Consider the following 12,533-nt stretch of genomic DNA (forward strand, 5'->3'; position numbering starts at 1 on the left):
TTGTCAGTCTCGTTTGTAGGGGTTCAGTTCTAGCTGTTCGATAGATTTCATTGCTGCATGCTATGGCTGGTAGTTTAGTGATGCTGTGAAGCAGTCTCCTTGAAGATTAGTGTGCTCTTTCTGTTATAACTGATTGTAGGCCTCTCAGGATGGCGGCAAGCATTATCTAGTGCGGGTCTGATATACGAGTATGTCTTGAAGGCGTGTAGTGCAGTTTAGACGTTATAGCTGTGGAATAAGACTTGAATTCGTCTTACCAGATTTAGTCGTACTCTTGTTTTATTTAATAGATATGTCAGGCGGGTAGTTATCTAGGTTTACAGTGAGGTATCTTTCAGAGGCACTGAGTCACAGTGGGATGTACAATAGCGTTAGTTGTACGTCTTCGACTTTTTGTTGTCGCTTTTTAGTTATGTCTCTGCGTAGAAAGGGAACAGTCTGTTTTAGTCGTGTTAGTTTGGATTCGCCACTCAGCCATCCAGTTCTGAAATCATAGATGATTTGTTCCCGTCTTACATGGTCAAGTACTATAGTGATACAGCAGTACACTAATTCAGTCCACCAGTATGCCGTGTCGTCTGTATGCCGTCCGATTGGTTTCAGTGTACATTGTACTGCCGTCAGCCATTACAATGTATGACGACTTCGCAGTCCCGTGACACTGATCCGATTCATTCGACTGGCGTTTGGAACCCGCTCTCTGTGGCATCTGGAGCGCTCGCTGTGTGGCGTCTAGAATACTGTCTCTCTCTCTCTCTCTCTCTCTCTCTCTCTCTTTCTCCAACATAGCGGGTACCTCTTACTTGTTCATACGTGTACGAAGGTACACATTCATATTTATTTGCTAACAGTAAACTTTTATAAAAATCTGTTCTAACCGCCTATCCTACACATTAACTATAGCTCTCTGGATAAGGTTAAAGGCTGTGTTATATGTATATGTGTGAGTGTGTGGTAGGGAGGAGGACTAGGTGAGTGTTCGCTCTTATGTGCGTCTGTCTCTGCGTCAGATAGTTGTTTACGTTAGCTTGGTGGCCAGCGAAACTAAATCATTACGAGTTACATAAATCCAAAATAAACAATGATGCTCCAAATTCTGACGTCAATGCAAATGAATTCTTTGGAAACTCTCGGAGGCAAAGTTTAATAGTTATGTATACTTTCTTCACAAACATATCTCTCTAACAGTGACGCTGGATTACACCCGTACCTTGATAGCTAGCCTGGAAAATACGCCACAAAACACGTGAGAATATACTGCGAGAGAGTAGGAAGAAAAAGGGATTTCGGCGAGCGCACGTAATTTCTCATGATGTTGCGCCACGACGTGCAAAAAACTGTCTCATGCAAATGTCCGTAGCGATATTTCGCGATCCTTTGTTTCAGAATAAATGACGTTGTAAGTGAAGCGACAAGCGCCTCTGTAATGTATTAGCTACTCTGTTTTGTCCAATTTCTGGAATCCAGAGTCGAATAATAACCCAGATTCTCCTTTGACAAATCGTGCCAATCATGTTACGAATGGAGCCCAAAATTATCTCTTCTAGGTAACGTAATACTTACAGTGTCCTTTCTGTAATGAAAGCTACTCTCTGCCAGTACCAAAGCGGAGCGCTTTATTCGACGTACGACAAATCACGAAAACACTACCAACAGCACGAACAGTAGCCATTGTGGTTCCTATGTAATTCAGTACACTATCTAATCAAGAGACGTATCACAAGAGACGTATCTGCCAGAATGAAAGGATGCTGAGAGTATTCTGTTCTCAGCCGAGACGCAATAACAAAAGAATGGGCTGGCCAGGTGAGCTCAGTGGCTTCGAACGGGGACTACTTATTCGATGTTAGCTCAATAAGTAACTCATTAGGGACATATCACCATTCAACAGGTGCCCTAGTCGAATGTCGGCGATTTAACAGTAATGCAGAAATGTCAAGGAACAGTTAAAACTGAGACAAGACGGTGCAGATCTCATGTACTGCCGGGAGAGGACCATCGGAGCGGTTCAGAGGGTGCTTGTAAGAAATCGAATGAAATCAGTGGAAGGATTCACTTTTGAGGCCCAAACTGGTACCAGGATTCCACCTAGCACAATGACTGTGCGCAGTGAGTCAGGAGTACTAAGGTGGAGAAGCTCCTCAAAGATCACACTTTTCTATAGTCAAGCCAGCCGCTGTGACCGAGTGGTTCTAGGCTCTTCAGTCTGGAACCGCGTAGCTGCTACGGTCGCAGGTTCGAATCCTGTCTCGGTCATGGGTGTGTGTGATGTCCTTAGGTTAGTTAGGTTTAAGTAGTTCTAAGCTCTAGGGTACTGACGACCTCAGATGTTAAGTTCCATAGTGCTCAGGGACATTTTTTCTGTACACAGTGTTAAGCGAGGCTTGAGTTGTTGTACGGAGTGACGCCAGTGGATGACTGGAGGGAGCTATTTGGAGCGATGAATCACGCTATATCCTGTGGCAATCCGATGGAAAGGCTGGCCTTAGCGAATGCGTGCAGAACGTTACCGGTCAACAAGCGTCATCAGTGAGGTATGGAGAAAGAGGCGTTACCGTACATGGGCATTTCCCGTGATTGGAATGTGATCCGTTTATTGCGCTTAATGAAACGGTAAATGCGAAAGTATATAAATACTTTTGACGGCATTGTGTACTGCGTACAATAGAGGAAGAGATCGGAGAAGATGACTTTATCGGCACAGAATGTACACTGTCTTAAAGCAGAATCTGTCTGGCAATAGTTTGTGGACAATACCGTTCCTGTAATCCTCTGAACTGCCCGTAGTCCCGACCTGAGATACTACGCCTATTTCGTTTCAGACCCCAGCGTCCAACATTACTACATTCTTTTGTTTTACATAAAATGTATTCGCAGGTAGTAATACGAACAACCATCAGTTATATAACGGAATGAAGAAAGTGAAAATTTGTTCCCAATCGGGACTCGAACCCGGATTTCCCGCTTTACGCGAACGGTGGCCTTGACAGGTTTGGGTATTCATGCATGACGCACAGGAGAACCAAACTTCCATACGTCGTGGTTCCTGGTCGTAACCGGTACTCGTACACTCATTACGTAATTCCTTTGAATTGAAACTCACTGCCTGGCATCAGCAGATAAAAACGATATTGCACTGCCTCTGTTGATAAGAAGAACGGTTCAATATTGCTTCGCACATGCAAGCAAGTCCAAAGAAACATACCGTCGCCCTTCTTAACACAGTCATTGCAATATCGCACTGTCTCGTTTTGGCTCGTAATCAAGAAGAGGTTTCCATTCCTCCACAAACTTACAGGCACATCATTGATCGTGTCTCCAAGAGAGGTGTCACAAAAGGAAAGGGTGGACTCATCCCATATTAATGTCCACTAATCAGCGTCTGTATACTTTTGAGCAGATAGTACATGTGGTCATGTAATTTGGACTGATTGAGAAATATAATTAGTTGTATTTTCAGGTTCAATCCACAACAACATCTTATTTCTATTAATGGCATTAAAATTTCTGAACACGTGCGGTATGTTCGAATAGTTGTGCTCGCATTATTATTATTGTGGAGGACATTTCATTTTGGACTTAAGTTTGCAAGGTGGCATCTAATGCATCGATATGATCAAGGATGGACCTGTTTAACATGGCCTATAGCTTGGCTTAGAAAATTATCTGACCTCAGTCATCTAGATTTATTTGTCTATTTATTTATTTTACACATCTAGTTCCGTAGCCCCAAATTGAGCAGCAAATCTTTATGGTTACGGAACGTGACATTACATGAACTTCAACAGAAAAGTAATAATACATAAAATAAAGTGTTTATCTATCTCAAAAAGATGTAAAGCTATAAGTGTATATAAACACAATCCATAATATAACACAGCAATCAGCCTAATTTTTCAATGAACAGGTCGATATAATAGAAGAGGACCGTGAGGAAACTGCTCAGTTTCGATTTGAAAGCGCGTGGATTAATGCTAAGATTTTTGAGTTCTAGTGGTAGCTTACTGAAAATGCATGCAGCAGCATATTGTTGTTGTTGTTTTGGGGGAGAAGACCTGGCAGCGAGGTCACCGGTCTCATCGGATTAGGGAAGAACGGGAAGGAAGTCGGCCGTGCACTTTCAAAGGAACCGTCCCGGCATTTGCCTGGACCCATTTAGGGAAATCGCCGATAACCTAAATCAGGATGGCCGGACCTGGAATTGAACCGTCGTTCGTCCTTCCGAATGCGAGTCTGGTGTGCTAACCACTGCGTCACCTCACTCGGTCAGCAGCATAATATTGCACGCCTTTCTGCACAATAGTCAAAGAAGTCCGATCCAAATGCAGATTATACCTACTTCTGTCCAGTATTAAATGAGAGAAATCTGCTAATTTTTTTGAACAGGTTGATATTGTTAACATGAAACGACAGTAAAGAATATATATATTTAGGGGCCAATGTAAAAATACCCAGACTAATAAACAGATGTCGGCACGAAGTTCGCGAACTTAAACCACTTATTGCTCTAACCGCCCGTTTCTGAGACAAAAATTTCCTTTGACAACGGGAAGAGCTACTCCAAAACACAATACCATTCGTCAGAAGCGAATGAAAATAAGGAAAGTAGACAATTTTTCGTATGGAAGTATCACTTACTTCTAATAGTAAAAATGGCGGCGTCATATCTTCGGAAAAGATCCTAAACGTGGGCTTCGAAGGACAGTTCACTTTCTGTTTAAACACCTACAAATTTTGACTGTTCAGTCTCATTAATCACACACCCATTCTGTGCAATTAGAACGTCAAGTTTTATTGAACTGTGTGTTAGAGTCTGTAAAAACTGTCTTACTGTGTTTAGCGTTAGTTTATTTTCTAGAAGCCATGAAGTTACGTCTCGAGCTGCTCTAATTGAAGAACTGCCAACGTTGCACACAGCATCCTTTCCTACCATCAGCATACAGAAATATTTTCCAATCACCTTTAATACTAGAAGGAAAATAATGTATATGCATAAGAAACAGGAGTGGCCTCAGCTCTGATTCCTGGAGCATCCTCCCCCCCCCCCCCCCCCCTTTCCATCCGCATTTAACTTTGCCCCACTCGGACCCCACATCATAGCCATTCACAATACTGTGGGGAAAGGGATTTTGCTGACTGTTCTTAAGAGGTGAAACAATTGTCATCCCGTAGTCCTTAATGGTCCAACTTCTGGAGCAACATCTTCTCAGCACAATCAAACGCCTTAGTTAAATCAAAAAAAGTGCCTAGAGTTCGAAACCTTTTGTATAATCCATCCAGTACCTCCATAAAAAAAAGAGAATACAGCATTTTTAGTTGCTAAATCACTTCTAAAACCAAACTGTACATTTGACAGAAACTTATGTGAAATGAAATTATCAATTGTCGTTACAGGCATTGCGTTTTCAACAAATTTAGCAAATACTGATGACAGAAATAGTCTAAAGTTGTCTACATTATTCCGTTCTCCCTTTTTATAAAGCGGCTTTACTACTGAGTACTTTAATCGCTCAGGAATCCGACCATCAATAAAGGAAAAATTACAAATATGGCTACCTACAGCACTAAGTTGTGCAGCACCGTGCTTTAGTATTCTGCTAGATTCTCCGTCACATCCTTGAGAGTCCTTAGTCTTCATTCATGAGAGTCCTTAGTCTTCAGTGATTTAATTGACTTAATCGGCACCTTTTCTGTGTCACAGAGGCGTATTTCAGATATCAGTCCCGGAAAGGCATTTTCGAAGGGAGTTACATGATTCCCTGTAGAAACTACGTTTTAATAATTCACCATCTCTGTTCAAAAGGTTGTTGTACAGTACTGTACATATATCTGACTTATCAGTAACAGAAACAATTTTACTACACATTGACTTCATTTCCTCCACCTTGAGCTGCTAACCCGACGCTTTCTTCATGACTGACCATCTGGTTTTAATTTTATCCTGTAAATTAGCTACTCTGTTTGCATACCGCATACTCTATGCCTTCCTAATATTATTTTAAGCATCTTACAGTACTGAATGAGAGTCTCATTCTGTAGCGGAGTGTGAGCTCGTAAGAAACTTCCTGGCAGATTAAAACTATGTGCCGGACCGAGACTCGAACTCGGGACCTTAGCCTTTCGCGGTCAAGTTCTCTACCGTCTGAGCTACCCAAGCACGACTCACGGCCCGTCCTCACAGCTTTACTTGTACATCTACATCTACATACATACTCCGCAATCCATCATACTGTGCGTGGCGGAGGGTTCCTCGTACCACAACTAGCATCTTCTCTTCCTGTTCCACTCCCAAACAGAACGAGGGAAAAATGACTGCCTATATGCCTCTGTACGAGCCCTAATCTCTCTTACCTTATCTTTGTGGCCTCTCCGCGAAATGTAAGTTGGCGGCAGTAAAATTGTACTGCAGTCAGCCTTAAATGCTAGTTCTCTAAATTTCCTCAGTAGCGATTCACGAAAAGAACGCCTCCTTCCTCTAGAGACTCCCACCCGACTTCCTGAAGCATTTCCGTAACACTCGCGTGATGATCCAACCTACCAGTAACAAATCTAGCAGCCCGCCTCTGAATTGCTTCTATGCCCTCCCTCAATCCGACCTGATAGGGATCCCAAACGGTCGAGTAGTATTCAAGAATAGGTCGCGTTAGTGTTTTATAAGCGGTCTCCTTTACAGATGAACCACATCTTCCCAAAATTCTACCAATGAACCGAAGACGACTATCCGCCTTCCCCACAACTGCCATTACATGCTTGGCCCACTTCATATCGCTCTGCAATGTTACGCCCAATTATTTAATCGACGTGACAGTGTCAAGCGCTACACTACTAATGGAGTGTTCAAACATTACAGAATTCTTTTTCCTATTCATTTGCATTAATTTACATTTATCTACAGTCCTGGAAATGGAAAAAAGAACACAGTGACACCAGTGTGTCAGACCCACCATACTTGCTCCGGACACTGCGAGAGGGCTGTACAAGCAATGATCACACACACGGCACAGCGGACACACCAGGAACCGCGGTGTTAGCTGTCGAATGGCGCTAGCTGCGCAGCATTTGTGCACCGCCGCCGTCAGTGTCAGCCAGTTTGCCGTGGCATACGGAGCTCCATGGCAGTCTTTAACACTGGTAGCATACCGCGACATCGTGGACGTGAACCGTATGTGCAGTTGACGGACTTTGAGCGAGGGCGTATAGTTGGCATGCGGGAGGCCGGGTGGACGTACCACCGAATTGCTCAACACGTGGGGCGTGAGGTCTCCACAGTACATCGATGTTGTCGCCAGTGGTCGGCGGAAGGTGCACGTGCCCGTCGACCTGGGACCGGACCGCAGCGACGCACGGATGCACGCCAAGACCGTAGGATCCTACGCAGTGCCGTAGGGGACCGCACCGCCATTTCCCAGCAAATTAGGGACACTGTTTCTCCTGGGGTATCGGCGAGGACCATTCGCAACCGTCTCCATGAAGCTGGACTACGGTCCCGCACACCTTTAGGCCGTCTTCCGCTCACGCCCCAACATCGTGCAGCCCGCCTCCAGTGGTGTCGCGACAGGCGTGAATGGAGGGACGAATGGAGACGTGTCGTCTTCAGCGATGAGAGTCGCTTCTGCCTTAGTGCCAATGATGGTCGTATGCGTGTTTGGCGCCGTGCAGGTGAGCGCCACAATCAGGACTGCATACGACCGAGGCACACAGGGCCAACACCCGGCATCATGGTGTGGGGAGCGATCTCCTACACTGGTCGTACACCTCTGGTGATCGTCGAGGGGACACTGAATAGTGCGCGGTACATCCAAACCGTCATCGAACCCATCGTTCTACCATTCCTAGACCGGCAAGGGAACTTGCTGTTACAACAGGACAATGCACGTCCGCATGTATCCCGTGCCACCCAACGTGCACTAGAAGATGTAAGTCAACTACCCTGGCCAGCAGGATCTCCGGATCTGTCCACCATTGAGCATGTTTGGGACTGGATGGAGCGTCGTCTCACGCGGTCTGCACGTCCAGCACGAACGCTGGTCCAACTGAGGCGCCAGGTGGAAATGGCATGGCAAGCCGTTCCACAGGACTACATCCAGCATCTCTACGATCGTCTCCATGGGAGAATAGCAACCTGCATTGCTGCGAAAGGTGGATATACACTGTAATAGTGCCGACATTGTGCATGCTCTGTTGCCTGTGTCTATGTGCCTGTGGTTCTGTCAGTGTGATCATGTGATGTATCTGACCCCAGGAATGTGTCAATAAAGTTTCCCCTTCCAGGGACAATGAATTCACGGTGTTCTTATTTCAATTTCCAGCAGTGTATCTTTAGAGTTCGCTGCCATTCTTTACACCAATCACAAATCCTGTCCACGTCATCTTGTATCCTCCTACAGTCACTCAATGACGACCCCTTCCCGTACACCACATCATCATCAGCAAACAGCCGCACATTACTATCCACGCTATCCAAAAGATCATTTATGTAGATAGAAAACAACAGCGGACATACCACACTTCCCTGGGGCTCACCAGATGACACCCTCACATCCGATGAAAACTCACCATCGAGGACAACGTTCTGGGTTCTATTACTTAAGAAGCCTTCTGCCAGTACCTCGTCTCCTACATTCCAAACTTTACAGAAGCTGTCCTGCGAACCTTGCAGAACTGGTACTCCTGAAAGAAAGGATACTGGGGAGACATGGCTTAGCCACAGCCTGGCGAATGCTTCCAGTATGAGACTTTCACTCTGCAGCGGGTGGCAAAGGTCCCGAGTTCGAATGTCGGTCCGGCACACAGTTTTAATCTGCCACGAAGTATCACCTTACAGTATTCTTTGTAATTGTCCACTGAAGCTCGATTATTTGAGATATAATTTCCACTTCGTTCTACATGATATCCTTATCCATCTAATAAGCCACCCAGGCTGTCTTTTACAGTTAGTACCCTGTTTTAACTTTCAAATGGAATGTGTTCAGGAAAGCGTTATATTTGTCATCTGTGTTATCAGCGCTAGAAACACTCTACCTCTCGTTTCCGTTAACGAGGTTTAAAAAACTCTCTATTGCCATTGGATTACCTTTTCACCATAGTTTGTAATTATATACAACAATTTTTTGAGAACAAAAACCTTTTAGTCTAAAAATTTGTGCACCATGATTTGAGAGTCGTTTCACGCCATTATAAACAGGAACCCCAAGTAGTAATGTAGAATGAAAATATTGTCTACGGTTGTGCTACTGTTCCCCTGCACCGTGGTAGGAAAAAATACAGTCTGAATCAGATTTTTCTGGGGTCTCGAAATTGAAGTGTGCAGCACTCTACTTGATATGTTTGAAGAAATGAAGTAACGAATAGTACAGACCTGTCAAAATTTGCGAAGTGATCGAAAGGTGTTAGAAGGGATTCATGGCACACAGCAGAAACGAGTCGAGGTTTGGACTATACAGCGACGATGACAACTTCAAATGAGTGCGTATTGTAAGAAGTAACTTACTGAAGCAATATTGCATTTCCTACTAAAAAAGCCATAGCTGAAATTTGAGTACACTTTGGATGGAACATAATGCAAAAGTTTATATTGTGAATACATTTGTTCTAACTAGTACAATATTTCATTGTGACGTCGGTGGTGGCTCGCAATGAGTCGTTTAGAATCTTTTCGCATATTTACTGCAATGGTTTTGTTTGTGTTATTGATACCACATCCCTGTCCAAGTTCATTACATTTTTGTTGCTGTGTTTTAATGCACAGTGTGGCAAGAGTTGGTTATGGGCGGCTAGAAAGTAGGTAGTATCAGAAAAAAGAAACATCGGTCAACGCGCCAGGTGGTTAAATAGCATGAGAACGGCAGTCTGAACAATAGTTGTATCGTACAGGGAGATAGACACACAGTGGGAATTCACCTACAACGCTGTGCGCCATGATGGGGATCTTTTGTTGCTTATATTGGCTATTCAAATGTTAATGTGCAGACCCAACCGTGCTGATGAAGTTACATTCACTGAGAACAGTAATTTCAATGTCACTCAATTTATTAGAAAATGATCATACAAATTTTAGTTACTGTGAGTGCTTATCGCTGGAAGGCACGGACCAATCGCTAATTAGCCCTGAGAGAGCAGACGCCGAACTACTAACACAGCTCACTACTAGCCTATGATCGGTCTCCGAGAAAATAATACATGAGTCAGTGTATAAAATCTTTTCTCCTGTAAAGATGGATTGGTGTGTTGAAACATTGCCTCGAGTGACGTACCTGTGCGATGTCGCGCTAATTCAGGCAGTCTGCGATCGGTTTTCGTGATGGCAACACACTAATTAGTGTGTGAAACGTAACTCGGTGTGACGACGGAATTCATAGTTAAAGTAGCCTCGGAAAACATATCTCAGCCATCTCATGTGGATTCTAAGGTCGAGTGCCACATTTTATGGCTTCTGCTGTCCTCGGGAACTAATGATTAATAATCGGGAATCTCATTACGAATGTTAACGACAGACTATGCTTGTAGTCGTTTAGCTAATATTTTGATTCTGCAAATCAAACAAAATTGGTTGGCATTCTTATATTTTACTATTATCAGTATCTTTTGCATTTAAACCTACTCAGTTGTCACATTAATACGTACTGTTTACTGCACAAGCGCTAGAGCTAGCGACCGACAGAGAAGAAACTAACTCGTGCAACGTCTACGAACTGCGAGCTAAGCAAGTTGAATATAGAATGAAATTTTCACTCTACAGCGGAGAGTGCGCTGATACGAAACTTGCTGACAGATTAAAACTGTGTGCCGGACCGAGAATCGAACTCGGGTCCTTTGCCTTCCGCGGGCAAGTGCTCTACCGACTGAGCTACCCAAGCACGACTCACGCCCCGTCCTCACAACTTTAATTCCGCCAGTACCTCGTCTCCTACCTTCCTAGCTTTACAGAACCTCTCCTGCGAACATTGCAGAACCAGCACTCGTGGAAGAAAGGATATTGCGGAGACAAGGCTTAGCCACAGCCTGGGAGCTAAGCCATGTCTCCGTAATATCCTTTCTTCCAGGAGTGCTGGTTTTGCAAGGTTCGCAGGAGAGCTTCTATAAAGTTAGGAAGGTACTTTATGTACCCGGCCATATATTGTGCAGACGATATTTCTAACTTTCATTCCCCTGTCTTCTGTGATAGTTTTTCAACCCTCTAAATTGATCATTATATCTACTGCTGGCATTGTAATAATGTAACCCAACGGTATTTGAAGTTACAAGACTATAAGGTTCACCGCGTTACAGTCGAATTTCAGCGCATATTTAAGAGACCGTAGCAGATCCGTATCGATATATAGCGAACGAAATTGCAAATTTAAAACTCGTTATAAAGCTTTACGAGTGACCCCGCAGTTTGATGGAATAACACGTGGAAAGTCAACTTTTGTACTCGATGTATTCAACTGGAGCATGTAATACTGCCTTGGTGTATGGAATTAGAAAAAGAGTTCTGAATTCCCAGTCATGCAAGACCGTCCTTTGATCTGCGAGAGGCGCAACTGCACGATGGGTTTTTCCAGTACAGGTGACCGAACTGAAGAGCTCGTCGCAGGCTTCAGCTTCAGCTTCAGCGACAGTGCACGTACGGGGCGCGCAGCAAGTGACGACACGCTTGCGGCTGTGACACAAAAACGGAGGCCGTGCCGCGGCGCGCTCTGCCGTGCGGTGCGGCGAGATATCGATTGCACGCGAGGCTTCCTCCGGCAACAGCTGCGGCTGGCCTGTGACGGCTCCACCTTAAAGCGGCGGGCGAGTGCTCTTTAGCGACAACACAGCGCCCCCTAACAGCCTCCGACGCCGCGCCACTCCCACCGCCCTGGAGGTGGTTAATGGCGCCAGACACGCTTGTAAGTGGCTAACAGTCCACGTACAGTAGTGATCATTGACGGAACGTCCTGCACAATTCGTCACTTCTCGACAGTAACTTTTGTCTCTTAAGCAGTGCTTTTCGTTCACCTCGTCTCTCCTCCCCCTCCCTCACGCCCCCCTCCCTACACAACTACTCTGACAAGTGGGAAACGAAACCCAACGAACGTGATGCCATACAACTCTATCATACTTAGAGGCGTGAATAGAACAACCAGTTTCAACATCGATAAATGAAAGCTGATCACGAGAAAGTGGGTGAACAGGAAGGGCTGCACCACAACCATAACTCTAAGTCCGAATTCAACCCATTAAGACTGAAACGGGCCGACTTGGAGCAGGAGAGGCAGCACAGGACATTTTAATTTCTACTGTCTATACTTTTACAAATAAGATCATAAAACTTTGTTAGCATTACCAGGAACGATTCAGAATTCACACTCTCAGCAGTGGGGCTTCGAAAATAATAAATAACTTCTTTACATGTGAAATTTCATCATTTTTTTCAATTACTAATGGCAGCATTGGTTGCTATAGGTACACTTTTATTCATAAGTAAGAGAGATCCTTCGATGAATTTTGCACAGCATACAAACAATACTTGAAGTTGTATGAAACTCTCGAATTTTCCAAATCTACTAAAA

General features: G+C 44.4%; 1 protein-coding gene and 1 non-coding gene across 2 annotated transcripts in view; both read right to left on the reverse strand.

Moving 5' to 3' along the window:
• LOC126354088 (luciferin sulfotransferase-like) overlaps nucleotides 1–12,533 on the reverse strand; it is a 270,156-nt gene that overhangs the window by 189,449 nt on the left and 68,174 nt on the right. The gene's annotated exons all lie outside the window — the stretch shown is intronic.
• Trnap-cgg (transfer RNA proline (anticodon CGG)) lies at nucleotides 10,783–10,857 on the reverse strand. Its single transcript has one exon. It is a non-coding gene; the product is annotated as a tRNA-Pro (tRNA).

This window comes from Schistocerca gregaria, chromosome 3 (genome assembly GCF_023897955.1).
Source record: "Schistocerca gregaria isolate iqSchGreg1 chromosome 3, iqSchGreg1.2, whole genome shotgun sequence".
In the NCBI taxonomy this organism is placed as follows: Eukaryota; Metazoa; Arthropoda; class Insecta; order Orthoptera; family Acrididae; genus Schistocerca; species Schistocerca gregaria.